Source organism: Anas platyrhynchos, chromosome 2 (genome assembly GCF_047663525.1).
Source record: "Anas platyrhynchos isolate ZD024472 breed Pekin duck chromosome 2, IASCAAS_PekinDuck_T2T, whole genome shotgun sequence".
Classification (NCBI taxonomy): Eukaryota; Metazoa; Chordata; class Aves; order Anseriformes; family Anatidae; genus Anas; species Anas platyrhynchos.
In genome coordinates, this window is record NC_092588.1 from 7,227,365 (window position 1) to 7,242,641 (window position 15,277).

A 15,277-nucleotide genomic window follows, 5' to 3' on the forward strand; every position below is an offset into this window, starting at 1 on the left:
GGGTTGGAATGGACCTCAAGAGGGCATCGGGTCTAACCCCCCTCCCAAAGCAGGTTCCCCAGAGAATGGGGAGAATAGAGAACTATCCCTAAATGTAAAGCTTTCTTGTGTATTGTTTAAGAGTAGGAATTTAAAAATTAATTTTTGTGGGAGACGAGAGCAGTGCCTTCTGGGGCCTTTGATCATTCTTTTGTATGTCAATGCAGAGAAAGCATTTGGCTTGAATCTTGTGACGGCTGCTGTCTTGGTGGCTACAGCCACTGCTTATAGGGTCCTTCTGGGGGGGGGGGCAATGTCCCATACCCAAAGGCCTGAATGCAGTTTGCCTTCCCTGCAGGAAGCTGCTGGCTCCCGTTTCAGCTGGCTTCTCCCCCAGCTTCTGGGCCCTTGCCAGCAGGGCTGCTACTCAGCCAGCTTTCCCCAGCCTGTGCTGATGCCTGGGGTTATTCTGCCCTGGGTGCAGAGCTTTGTGCTTTTCCTTCTTGAACCTGATGGGTTTTGTTTTGGCCCAGTGCTTGGGCTTATCAGGGTCTCTGACTGTTGGTAGAAGTGCTGCTGTTCACTCTGTCAACCTCCACATGGAGCTTGTTCTATGTGGGTGCCTCAAATGTGTCTTCCAGAAGCTGGTGGTAATCTCTGTTCCCTCTTTTGACTTCCTTGGATGGGAGTCTGGTGGTTCTTGTGCTTGTCACATGGAATTCTGTGAATTCTGTGACATTTTGTATCGATGATACTGGTAGCTCTGTCTAGAGTACAGAAAAAGAAGGCTGGTGCATTTGGTAGTTGCTAAGCAAAGTCTTCAACAGCATAAAAAAGATTGTTTTAGTGATGTAGAAAACACAATCCAGCTAAAAGTTGCTTCTGTCTTCTCCAAGCAACAACTGAGTAATGATTGCCTTCTCTTATTGTAGTCCAGTAACTAAATGTTACTTTGCTCCAAGTAAGGAAATATGACTCAAAATCACCAGATAGATTTTACTGATCTATAAATATGTCAGGGGTATAGCTTACTACTTCTTGTGTTATAAATCGTATGGGGAGGTGGCTTGATTCTCAAACAAGTGTTTGCAAGGCTATGAAAGTAGCATTTATTATAGATATTTGCCAGATTCTATGCAAGACTGACTCGAGATTCTGGAGAAATTTCAAAATGAGCTGTTTTGGCAATGTGTTGTCTCTTCAGTTACTGTCAGTATTACCTGAAAGCTAATTCCCTGAAAGCAACTTGGTGAAATCCTACCTTTAGAGAGACCTTCCAAGTACTCTTAAAGTTATTTTTGTTGCTGCTGTATGATTTTTGTTTGTGAGGTGGTTGATATTCAAATGGATGCCACGACTACACGCTGTTCCTGTGTGGACTGCTTCCTTTGGGGAAGCAGGCTGTATAGGGGCACTTAAATGAATGGGCCTCTTGGGTATTACAGCAAAACAAATAATTAACTTTTTTTTTGAACTTGTAATACCAAATGCCACACACTTATCTGATGTTCTTGACCTGTGTGCTTGCTGGGTTGAGCTTATTTTCTTTGAAGTAATTAAAAAACCTGTATATGCTTTGCTGGGAACAAGGTTAAGATTTACAGTTTGATGCAGATCCCTTCTCAGTCTGATCTCCTTCAAGGTTCAAGCGCAGTGGAGGAGTTGAGCTGCACTTCATCCAGTAAGGAAAATGAGCTGTTGCAACACTGCCCTTTCACCAGGCTGCAGTAACAATCTCAGGCTCTGCTTACTGAAATTACTGCCGAGGGGACGTCAGAATCTGTCATATTTGTGGCTATACAAGCTTGAAAAGGTTAGAATATGCTCATTCAGGGCTGCTCTTAAAACAGGAGCATTTGTTGTGTAGCCTCTGGATCTCTTGGTGGCTTGGCCCAAGTTGAGTATTTACTTACCATTTTATCTGGTAATACGGTGTAGGCTTAACTGTTGGATTTCTGATGTCTACAGAGCATCCAAGGGTGTCCTCAGGCAGCGAAGGTAAGCAGTGGGACTGCAGCATGGATTTCTCACTGCAGTTCTGAGCTTGTTTCCGTCAGTGGTACAGAGGGCTATTGTTGGCAGCTGATATCACCAGAGAATTATAATTGCAAATGTGAATGAAAAGTCAGTAGATGAAGTGTGCTAAATGTGCCATTGTTTTGGAGTCTGCTACGCCAGACTCAATTGATATCCGCTTAAAAAACAAAGGGGGAGGAAAGGGAGATGTGAAGAGAAAACAGCATAACCTAACAAGTGACATCTGTAGCTTTTCTTTTTTTTTTTTTTTTTTTTCCTTAGGGGAGGTTTTTCCATTCATGCTTGGCTATATTTGAGTCAGCAGGCAGGGAGGACTTCAGTGTTTTAGCAAAATTCGTAGTGGGCATAGTGTGTATATGTTTTTGTTCAGTTTTTGTTTTTAAATAACCAGAAAATAAATAATTATTTAACTTTTTAAGGGTAGAGCTCTTACTGCAAAGAACATATATTAAATTTATGCTTTATGCTTTTATTTCTTGACAAGTGTTAGGGTTTTTTGCCCTCTTGTGTCTGTCTTCTGCTCTCATTAAGAGATTATCAGATCCATTATTTTGTATTCAGCAGCATGAACTTTCCTTGTATGTTCCAGATTGAAAGATCATCTCTGTCTTGTACTTTAAGATGCCTTCCACAAGCTCGTTTTCTGCAGACGACTTCGTAATTTTGGACCAGAGATCCTTCTTACCTTGAAAGAAAAGACACTGTGGGCACAGATTTGGAATTGGAAGACTCTCAAGATAAAAACAGATGAATTGTCACGTGGAGGTACCTGTAGCCTACGTAAAGTGATTTGTTTTAATAATTTCTAGTAAAGCATCTCCAAGACTACCCTGGATGAAATGATATAATTTTGTTGCAGCTCTTTCTGAGGAATCGGGCAAAAATCTGTGTTACAGGGACCAAAAAGGAAGTTGAACAGCTGAAGCTGTGAAATTAGACCTGTATTGCAAACAGCAGTATCTGTGTTAAATCTTAAACCTGTTGAGCTTGTATAATCAACATTTCTGGACAAATCTGAAGGAGTAATTCAATGGGAAAATAAGCAAAGGCATTGAATATTTTTGTGAAAGCAGACCCAATACATTCTGTGTACTCATGTTTCTCCTAAGCTTGTAGTTCCAACTGTTCATGTTTCTCTTTCAGTCAATGTGTTTTGATGTAGCTCTCCTGCTAGGAAAGTTTAAAATCTTTTTTTAAAAAAAAAAAAAAAAAAAGCAAAAACTGCAGTTCGTGTATGTCTGTATGTTAAATAGCAATGAACTGCTTAGTGTCTGTGCTGGGAGGGGAGAAAAAAACTATACCAGTAAGCATGCTACTGTTCTTTTTCCCTTTTTCTGCTCTTGATTGCAGGTAAACCTAGTATTGGGTTTTTTACAAGGACAATTCATTATAAGTTCGTAATAACAGAAAGATTTTTATTTATTTTTTTAAATTCTAAAGCAAAGTGATCTTGGATTAGCCAGTTCCTGCTCCTGAGTTGGCAGCAAAGATGACTGAGTACTGCAGAACTTCCTAGTTTACCTAAAATAAAGACTTAGTTTGAATGGGTAACTTCTTGGGTATGTAGTTGTACTAAGTAGAGAGACAAGAAGGTGTGTTATAAATACATGATTTCTTCACGCTGAGCTGTGTTCTTCAGCCAGAGGGAAGAGGAGGCCTGGGGAGGAGGGGAGGGTGTGTGTCTAACTGCTTCCTTTGATTGCCTAATGGATCGTAGAGAAGAAGCCAGATAATTCTTGGAGGTGTACAGTAAAAGGATGAGAGGCATTGGACTCAAGTTGCAGCAGGAAATTTCAATAAATTGTAAGGAAAAAAATTTCTTCAGCCTGTGGCTGGTCAGGCACTTGACCAGGTTGCTCAGAGAAGTTGTGAAATACCTGTGTCCTTGGAGATGCTCAGAATTTGAGTGGAAAAGGCATGAGCAACCTAACTACTTCAGATTCAGCTCTCCTTTGAGCAGGGAGTTTGCTCTAAGTGATGTCCAGAAGCCACTTCCAATGTAAGATATTTCTGGATTCTGTTTGGTAACTAGTTTGAATTTTTTTTTCTTCAACAAGCATAGGCTTAGCATTGTTCTAAGCTCTCTTTCTGATCTTCTATTGTAATGACTTCTGATGTCTTACTTTTTAAACTTGTACTCACTGGAGTCAGAAACGGGGTCTGCAGAGACTGCTTTGTGAAGCATGTACTCACTGACTTGCTGCTGTTTGCAATCTTGTTGCATGGGAGCTCTGAATGCATTCATCTTTACTGGATCTGCCCAAGTCAAGCCTTGAGAAAGTGAAACCAATTTCCAAGCTGCTCTTGCACTGCTGTTTCTGTTACCGTTTTTTGACTTCAATTTTGTGTATTTACAGTTCACAGCACTAAATTTTAGCAGGAAAATATTTTGGAGTGGAGTGAGCTTAGAAGTTGAAGGCAAATTGAAGTTTTCTCTTATGGAGAAAAACTTGTGAAATCCGTTGTAGGTGTGCAATTTGTGATGCAATTTCTGGATATTGTTCCTGTGTTAATAATTGATTCATATCTGCATTTACATCAGTTATGGCAAATAACAGTGAGCAGTCTCACTATTTAGTTGCTGCTGGTGTATATTCCGGAGAATTAATGAAAGAAAGGGGCTAAGTCTGTCTTGCATATTGCATCTGTGTCTGTGCTTGGGCTTGCTATACTGTAGGAATTCTCTTTGCTGTAGTTCTAGATTAATAGTCAATTATTTTCTTCCCTATTATACCTTTATTCTTTGAAACAGTGAATCATGGAAGGGAATGCATAACTGCTTCTTCCTCATCATGCGTAGTCACAGCAGACAAAATTTACAATTTTGGTCTGAGTTAGCTCATGCTCAGTTGTGGGGCAACCGGGTGGACGCCCTTCTGAATCAGGATCTGAACTTTATTTTGGCGCACGCTATCGTTGTCTTCTGCAGCTTATCCCTTCCTTTTGTCAGATGAGAACTCTATTTTTCAACACAGACGTTGTGAAATGCCTGTGTTTTTCTGAAATGATGATGTACTTGGCATTTGCATCTAACCCTCACTTAACTTCATCTTGGCTGTGTTAATAGTATACTGTTTTCACACTTCCCATTCATTCTTGAAATGAGACTGTTTTTGCTTTCTTATAGCCCAATTTAAAAAAATCTTCAACTTTTACCGTAAAACTGGTAGTTGTACTGTGTGATCATAAGCAGGGTGAATAGTTTCCTGAGGAAAAGCAGTTTTAAAACTGCTTACATATAATTCTTATTTCATAATTTGTCATGCAGTGTTTAGTGCTCTAGTGAACTCTGTGGGGCTATTCCACGATCAGAGCCTTTACCTACACTAGGACACACAGTCAGCATTCAGATGTATCTGAACTGCTGCATGACATAAGAGCTTTTGGAGATAATTTGCAGTGCATAAGAGCTGAAAGCTATGATTCTTAAGATAAAATACTGATTCAGATGCCTTACTTTGCACAGGACAAATAGTTTATTTTATTCTTTGTAATACATGAAAAAGTGAAACAAAAATGTTTGTAAACTATAAGGCCAATTAAAAATGTTTAATTTTTTTTTTTGCTTAGACTTATAAGAGGAGTTTGGGGAGGGAAATGAAGGAAAGAGCATGTTGAGAGCATATCAGTCCACGAAGCATTAGTCTTTAAGCAGACTATAAAGTAGCATGCTATAGTGTTTTAAAATCTAAATCTTTACTACTAGAAAACTGGTGTATGCTGTCTGTTGATTTTTATTGTGAAGTTCTACCATTTTCTCTAACTTACATGCAGTTCAAGTGTTCCTTTATACTTAGGATTTAATGTTTAATTCTCAATTCTGTTCTGGTCAATGAGCATGACTTAAAATAATCAGAGTAGTAGTAAAGATCTGTATTCTTTTGTCAGCAGTGACTTTTTTATTTTGCTTGCATCAAGCATCTGTGGCTAAACTGCTTTGACAGGTAGACTGATGGACGAGACCTTGACTCCAAAACACACATGAGCATGCATACATAGACTCCTTTAATTCCTTTTTCAGTTAATTATTTGTGTGCCAACTGACACTTCAAAGAATAGTAGTGTAGATTTCATAGTACAGGTAATGTTATCTTTATTGCTGTTTTTAACAAAAGCTGTTAACAGAATTTTCAAAGATGGCAATTAATATTCTTCAGCTTGCAATAACATTAGAATAATTTCTCCTTGTTTTCAGTGCTTGTAAGCTTTACTGAAATTAAAGGATGGTGCCTTTAACAGAAGCTGGAGTATGCTGTCAGTTATCTTTTATCAAAAGTGTATGGGAGAACACCTTAAGAAGTTTCTTTATGAATACTTGGCTTCAGTTTTCATCGAGCTTTTACAGAAGTTGAATCCCTCAAGCATATAGCTGCACAGAATGATCTGTACTGTATATGCCTTTTAATACCATACCTGGATGGAACAAAAAATCTAACTCCTTTATACAAATATAATCACATTGTAAGATGCTGTGCAAATATCTGTAGCTGACAGTGAGTTTGATAAAGCCGTAGGAGACTTCGTTGTCTTTTATAGTGTCTGGTTTGTGGTGATTTGCGTGTTAAAACAAAAGGAGGCTGAAGGGAGTTTGTTCTCTTTAAGTGACATTGCAGTAACCTTTATTACTTCCTTAAGAAGCAAGTGTTAAAGGAGAGCAGTGGAAGAAATGGTTCATTGCAACTTAATGCTCAGCAGCCTAATTAGCCAAATACCATGTGCCTACCTCTGCATGAAATAACCCATTTCTTTCCAAGGTAAAATAGGAATTTTCAGTTTTGGAACAGCCTGAAGAGGCTTTTGTTACAAATGACCACTGGCTTTTTAACTATTTATTCTCAAATAATGAAGGTCAGCATGGTATCCATAGTGACTGCATGCAGCTTCCTCATTAATCTTGGCATACTCGTGTAATAACCAAATTCTCTTACTACTAACAACTTTTCACGTTTCAGAAGGAAACCTTTATTTGAAAACAGGCTGTGATTTAGTTTCTGTAACTAAGAAATCTTAAATATGTAGTCTTTCTTCACTTTTAAACTACTTGTCATAATTTCCACTTTCTGGCTTGCTTTGGAGGCCTTAACAGAGCCCCAGAACAAGCAAGCTTAAATTGCAGGAGTCTACATATAGTCTGGCCATAGAAAACTTCTTACTTGCAGTCTTCTTTCTAAATGATTAAAGAATATTAAATGAGAATGTTACTGTGTTTTCATCTGTTAGTTAAAGGAAGGTTTTCCACTATAAACCATAAAATAAAGGCCTTTAATAATAAAGGCACATGAATATGATCAAGCCAGAATGATATGGTTTAAAAAAAATAAAATATCTAAATCTGCTGACAGGCATTTCAGACCCTCCAGGTCTATCACATTTGCATCGTCAGGAGCACCACTAAAGTCCTTTGGACTTTGAATTTCTTCTGTGCAGAAAATGAGAATCAAAGCATTATAGAACATGAAGCAACTCTAACACACTTAATAAACCAAAGTAATTTAAATTCTCTTTAATAGTACCTTGAATTGTAAATATTTTTAATGAGTTCTTTTGTTTCCTTCCCACCCTGTCCTTCTCCTTTAATGCTTAACTCAAAGATAGCTGTTTATATTTTTTGTTTGGTTGTTTGTAACAGAGCCATAAACTGATCAGTCATTCTAACACTGGGGAAAAAACATACTTTCACAGTTCTGCCAGATTTGTTTCTAATACTGTCTTCATTATGAGTATGACTTGTTTTGCTTGTGTGCTCAATTTTGCATATAGCTTTATATATATATATATTATATATGTATTTATATTCTCCTTATATTTTAAGAGCTCTCGAAACGAAGGTACAGGGAAGAAAAGTATAAATTTCTGTATAAAAAATGTGAACCTAATGAGGTCTTAATGTGTATTAAAACTGAGTACATGTATTTTTTTTCATATGTTGCATTTAGAAACTTGGTTAAGTATATGTTGATCTAGAATTGTGTTGGTTGGTTTGTTTTAACAAAGTGAAAATGAGATTTTCTTTGGAATTAGTTGAACAGCAATTTGTTGGAATGTTACAGAACCATGTCTTAAATCTCTTTTTTTTTATTTCCCCTCCTCTAAAGGTCGCCAGCTGCTTTGTACAGTTAGACAGTGGCAGTGATGTGTCGTAGTCTGTTGCTGTAAACATCCCCGACTGGAAGCTGTAGCAGCTCTAGCTTTCAGTCAGATGTTTGCTGCACCCGGCTACTCCTGAGCAGCGTGTGACGGAAAAGGTGCTGTAACAACACATGCATAGATACCTAGCTGTTAGTTTCTATAGACACAGCTGAGCTGCCTTCAAGCAAGTTAACCTGGTTGTTGGTAGTGGTGCTGCTGTGATCCATTGAAATCTAATCTGTTAGAAATGGAGATGCAAAGTTACTGCACTTGTGTCACTCAGAAGTGAGTCTTGCTGCGTTGTGGTGCGAGCTACGGAATTACGCCTCACTAGGACGTGACAGCGAGGGGGGCTTGATTTCATGTACAGCTATCCATAAACCAGACTTCTATAAATTGTCTGTTTTAACAGCTTCTGTTACTTGCGACTCTTATGAAAAAATAATATGCTGTCAAGTACTTAGCAGGCGTTTCATCGGATGTGCACTGCTTCTTGTTGTTCTTTCTGAAATTCCATGTTCTGGGTCTATGAGTGGGTGGTGCTCTTACTGTTTGCAAGCTGGATGTAACCCAAGGCCAAAATAAAGGTTTAAAAAAAAAAAAAACACAGGATGTATTTTTGTAGTAACAATGCATAACGTATACACTTGCTTGTGGTATGGTCATTTTGGTTTGTGCTACCCTCACCATGGCATTTACAAAGGATTATTCTTCACACAAAAAAACACATTTTGAAAGTACTTCAAAATTAACTCTTCACTATTTGTTGCCTTAAAGCAATCATTTCAACAAGAACAACTGCAAAACAGCTTCACCACTCTTCACTTTTCTCTCCACTAGGAAGGGAGACCTGCAAATGCTGTTTCCTGGATTTTTGTCTGGGATTTTTCTCCTTTGTTTCACTTTAGTCCTTTACTTGTAACAGATGGGGAGGGGAATTGCATGTACAAGTAAACTGTGCTGTTCAGGCAGAAAGTATTCTTGTTCTGCTTTAGTTCTACACTCCTCCCCCTCTGAAAAAATATTAACTTGATATTCCTTGACACATGAAAGACAGACTTTATTTAGTTATTTGATAGTACTATTCTAGTGATTATAGTAATACCTTGGGTGTTGTTTAATTTCAGCATAGGGATTCTGTAGAAGATTACATCCAAAGGTAAAAATACTTTAAGAAATCCCTTTTTTTTTTTTTTTCCTTTTAGTCCTGGAAAAGCTAGACAGCAAGCATTGGAAGGGTAATGATTTTGAAGCAGGTAGTGAATGGCCACTTGTGAACCAAGGACAGCCATTCTTCTATGGTGGTCCCATGAGCATAAATATTGAGCTTCATTTGTCCAGTAACAGTACCATGTGGTTATAGAAGGTTCTGAGCTTCTATATCGATATAGAAGATAGCACTGCTAAAAAGACTTCTTTTCAAAGCAATGCACGTACAACAGACTCAGTTAAAATCTTTTTTTAAATATGATGTTTGGTTTGTGTACTTATTTAAAAAAAAAAAAAAATACTTTGAAGAAGGATCTACAAATCTCGGTTTTCTTTTTTCAAAGAAAAACACAAGTGCTGATAGTCATTTTCCAAGCTTTCTTTACTGTAAATATTTAGTATTTCCTAGCTCTGTATAGTATTTGAACTTAAAAGAAATGAAGTGTTGCCTGTTAACATTCTTCACTGAATGATCAAAGTAAATGTTATCTCTTTGTTAATCTAATAGTCATTTTTAGTGCTGTCTTTCCCCATGCCAGATAAGTGTAGAGGAAAAACACGCCATTAGTTTACATGTAGTTTATCAGTCCAGTCCCATGGAACTTTATTTATGTAATAGTATTAATACATATACTCAAAGACAGCTATCATGTCTTCACGCAAAAACAAACTGAAGTGGTGTGTGACTGTAGGAAATAAATAAAAAAAAAAAAACACACTGCGTTTCTCTTTGGGGTTTTCTTGCTAAGTGAAATACAAGGATCTCCGTTTTCTGTACGTGAAATACAAACTACCGAACATCTTAATGTTTCTCAAACATGGCTCTTGTTTATGAATAAAGTGGAACTTCTTAAAAGCTGTTGGCCAAATGCACGTTGATGCAGTGATACAAGGTGGACTTGTAGTACTGGCACTGCTGGATCAATGGATTTTAGGAATGGAAGAGGCAGGTTTTACATACCCGCCTAGTCCTCAGCAAAGCAAATTACTGCATCTTGTTAATATGAAGGCTGTAACTATTGCTTATGTTAGAAAACATAAATAAGTTTCTAATATTTTACAGTCCGCTAATATGAGAGTGAAGGCAGATATCTAAGGGAAGAAATGGAGGCTGGTGCTCCAGAGGCCAGTGGTGAAATTGTGAATGTGCAACTACTAATTCCAGGTGACTGTCATACGCAGTGCAGGTGCAATGTTCAGAAATAGAAGCTAGGGTGAATACCATGGCCCTTGTTTGCTGAGCAAGTAGAATGCCTGTGAAGCTGAGTGTTTGGGGTCTGGATTAGTTGCCTGTGGTTTTCTTCTGGGTGTTTTCTCTGACCACTTAAAAGCAATACATCAAAGTCCTCAGTAGTACATTAAGCACTCTCCCCTTGCTGTGAATTCACAGATGCATTCAGTAGAAATGCTTGATTTTATGTTTTGTTTTCTTTCTAATTCAGTGAGCCAATTGTTAATGTTTGGAAGGCTTCTCCCAGCTTTTATGTATGAAATAATCTGCATCTGTGGTGCCTTTTTCCCAGTAAATCTGTAAAACACCTGCTCGGCAAAGAGCTTTGAGAAGGTTGAGACTTGGCCTCTTGGTTGATATTGTAGAAGTAATTTTTTTTTTCCTGGACTGCTAATATTTTGTTTGTTCAAGACTGTAGATGCTAAGTTAGACACACATTTAAAATAAGATGTTGAAGCTTAAGTAAGCGTCGTGTTCCCTTGCTGTTAAAATGACTCATTTCTGAGTAACTAAATCTGTGTGGAGGAAAATAAGAATTAAGAAGATTGAAATAACAAGAAGAGTACCTTGAAAAAGTTTTGGAATGGGAATTAACTTAAGAAAATGCAATACAAATAGGAAGATGTTCAAATGAAGCAATAAAACTTAGCCCATAAAGGAAACTGGAAATTTAAAATACTACAGGAGTTGAATTTTTGCACAAACCATTTGAGATGGATATTTCTGACGACAGTTATCCAATTTATACTACCCTGTGGATGTTCAGTGTGTGTCTTGGTGCTGGGTATGGATTTTGAAAATGGTTTGCATTTGAGATTTCTAGAAGGTGCCTACTTTGAGCATCAGGAGTCTTGGCAGGTAAGTGAAACAGAGAACACTGATAGCCATGGTCTGTGAGAAACTCTTTTTCTTCCTACTTTTTTTCTGATACCTCTACAGAATTAGGGACTGTACATGAATATTCCTGTTCTGATATTTATAAGGTTAAATGTTAAAAAAAAAAAAAAATGAAGCGTTCCAACTTTATTACATCAGTAAAGCTTAGTAATTTGCATGCGCCTTACGAATTGCGTAAGTTGTAGCTCACACAATGTATCGCAGTATGTCTGTGCCGATTCATTTTTGGATATCTTGAAAGCCAATGCTGTATTTATATTGTTAAGCTAACTTTTAGTTCCTGTAAACATCCTACACTCAGCTATAACAAGTGGTAGGGCTGGGGGGTGGATGTTTACTTCAACTGACTTGGAAAGGCAGCTTTCCTGAATGATCAAGTGACATATTGGCAAGAACGGAATACTATTTTCCAGTAGTATTCAAATAAGTTCATTGTACTGTAAATACTCTTTTGTGGAAGCAATGTATTTCTATACATGTCTTAATAGGCAATATAAACCTTAATTTGAGTGTGTAAATACATATGTGTTTATTGTAAGTCAGTCTTTAACTGCAAAAATGTGTATCTTTTTTTTTTTTCTGATTGTGAATAAACTGTGCTCCTATTTCCTTGTCTTGAAAAGTAAACTTCTGGTGTCCTTAGTTCACCCAAGATATGCTGGTGATAGGGAGATACCTAAAATCTAATATTGGATGTTCAGTTCTCAATTGCAGCAGTGATTTGTTATTTGTCATCTACTTCTTCATTATTAAAGGAAGAAGGGATGATATTGGGTAACAGTAAATAAAGAGAAATAAATATATGAAACATTAAAGTGGTAAAAAATCACTCATTTAACCGTTTCTGTTGCCCTTTGTATCAAAATCAAAAGCATCTCATTTTGATGGGGAAGAATTGTATAGCAGAACAAAGGAGCTACTCTATCTTTGCATTTAACTCTTTTTACATCACATCTTATGTGCTAGAATCTCATTCCTAATGATGAATTAAATACTGATCTCATACTGATGGGTGTATTCAATGAAATACAGCTCCAGCATTGGACAATATTAAATATTAGGTCTAACTGTTCAAAAAAAGTTCAAAAACATTTTTCTTCAGACCTGAAGGATGAAGGACCTGGGATTCATCACCATTATGAAATACAACTCAGTTTCTTGAGGATCACGTTTCATGGAATTATTATAAAATACAAAATTTTAGTATTAGAAAGGTAGTGCCTCCTTAGATCTAACCACTTAAGGTGAACATGAAAATTATCAAGAGGGTTTTTCTCATTTAAGTTCACATATACAAGCACTTTTTTTGTTACAGTTAAACACTGCTGGGCTTCTTATTTTTAAGCTGAAGAAGTATTTTTGTCCTGGGCACGCTTTATAAAATACATAGCAGTGCAAACACTGGCACACACAAAAATGCAACAGAAGTTCAGTATTTGCATAGAACTTTGTGAACACTGCAGTGCAACCATGTTTTTACTATGGACAGGTGCATGCACATTAAAAAAAAAAAAAAAAGTTCTATGAGGTCTTGATCAAATGCATCTGTTCAGTTGATGCAAACCTGGATTTTCAAATTGGGGTGAACTAAGGAAGTATTAGGGACAGGAGTCGTCCTCTTCAAAAGAGATCATGTAATGGGGTAAAAAGCTTAACTGCAGAATGTTTCTCTATTGTATTTCCTAGAGTTAAATGCCCCGTGGCATTGCTAAGTATGAGGGATCTTCATTGTTGCTAGTGCAGCTCTGTTTTCCACTCTGGAAAGTCTCCCTGCTCTGGGACTGGTGGATGTTGAGAGCAGGACAGAGGCAAGAGGAGGATTTACCTGTAACACCGCATCTTGCAGCTTCTTGCATTACGCAGTGATTCATGTTGGTGGATGCTCTTGAACTAGGTCACTGGTGATTTCTCCTCTTGCTTCTTATATAAAGGAACACAAGGTGTTTGCACTACACATCTTTATACCACACCACAGAGCACAGCATAGCGCACTACTCTTCCTGCTCAGTGCAGATCAGGTCCCTGGCTTGGTGCACTGTGTGGCCCCACAGGCGCTCGTGCTCATGTAGCCAAGGGATTTGCAGCCAGAAGGATTCCTTAAATCAGCATTGCCACTGCTCACAAAGCATAGGGAGTCATCTTTTTTGCAAGTGCCTTTGTCTGGAACTAGTTGGTACTACGGACAGCAAGTAAGTGATCTGAGCAAATCAGATAGGGGTGGATATTTGGTGTTTCGGCAGGTGTAAGTGCATTCGAGATGTAAAATTCATGCTGCAGAAATGTATGAACAAAACTGCAGTCTTTTTTATTACAGGAAAAAAAAAAAAGTTGACTTTTTGATATGGCTATTAGAAGATAAGTAGTAGAAAAAGTTAAATTTGGTAAAAACCAAAGAGCCTATTGATGCTTGTATTTCAGTTAAGGCTATCTTTTGAGTATTTGGGACTTGCAGGAGTTTGAGTTCTATCGTGGTCTCAGGTTTGGGGGCTTAAAGTTTGGCTACTCCTTGGATAAACCCACGAGGGAGCAGATCACAATGGTACTGTTGTTGAAGTACTCCGAGTAGTTTGGCGGATCCTAAGGGAGACAACCCACTGAAAAGTGTCTTGAGAAGAAATTTCTGAAGGTAAGCCAAGCTGCTGTTTGGTTTTGTGTTAAAGTGAGGATGTGATAAGAGAATGAGTACTGTGTACTGTGCATGTGTGCATCCTTGCTTGTGCTTGGTTGCAAGTGTTGGTGTTAAAAGTGCTAATATTTACTATCTGAAAATCCTAATTTGAGAGTTAAATAGACTAATTCTGTTTCTCCTTAGCCATATTAATTGGTTAATTCTCACCATTCTAATTTGTGCTAAAGTAAAACAAAACGTCAAACTTAACCTAGAGTATGTTTAAAGGTTCTAAGCGTAAAATAACATTGCACAATTTGGAAATGTATTAGGTCATGTAGATCGTTTTTCTTCCATTGTGTTGGTGCTTTCTAAACAGATAAGTCATAATCCCGTGGCGCCAGTGACGGCATAAAACAAAGCTGGAAAATAGCTGGGAAAAGGCTGCAATGTGTATGATTTATAAGATTGTCCGGAAGTTTTACATAGATATGGTGGCAAAGGTAAGTCCCTTAACATTAGTCAAAAACTAAATTTCTCTTAGAAAAACATGCAGGCACAGTTAATGTATTTTGGGGGGCACTTTTGAAATTTACTCTTCTGTTTAATTTTTCCTGCTTTTGTTTTGTTTATGACAAAAATCCAAACTTATGTAAATAAAAGTACATTGGTACCCATTTTTCTTGTCTGCTTTGTTCATTAAATTTTTCTTCCGGTACTTGCGTGCTCCTCCTAACCAACTATACCAGGTACATCCAGCTTGGTTGATGTTTTCTGGGGGTTCTGTGCAAAGGGTGTAGGTAAAATTCTTAAATCTTCCACAATTCTACAGGGACTGAGTATCAGTAATGTGGGTCTTAGCTCTGATGTTGAAGCCCATTCAGGCAGTCCAGGAACACATGGGGTAAGCTTGGTCCTTCTCCATTAGGGAACAGCAGCCCCCCAATGTGTCTGTTTGAAGCAGGAAAGCCCAACCCAAGGGACAATGCATGGGCTCTATGCACCATGAAGGAAATGTAGTTTGTGTCAGTCGGGATCATTTGTTGCCTGATAACATCTCTTTCTCCGTAGAGAAATAATTTCCTGTAAACAATATGGCTTTATCTAGCATAGGAATCTGCCGTTTTAATAAAGTGAAAAATTATTTTTCCAAACTTTACACAAGCCTTATCTTTCTCTGACAGGAA

The 15,277-nt window shown here is 37.7% G+C and overlaps 1 long non-coding RNA gene across 1 annotated transcript in view; it reads left to right on the forward strand.

Moving 5' to 3' along the window:
- LOC140001805 (uncharacterized) overlaps positions 1 to 14,768 on the forward strand; it is a 28,438-nt gene extending 13,670 nt beyond the window's left edge. The window contains exons 2-3 of the long non-coding RNA XR_011807330.1: positions 2,606 to 2,781; positions 8,112 to 14,768. This is a non-coding gene — a long non-coding RNA (uncharacterized lncRNA). The remainder of the gene's footprint in view (positions 1 to 2,605; positions 2,782 to 8,111) is intronic.
- The last annotated feature ends 509 nt before the right edge of the window (positions 14,769 to 15,277 follow it).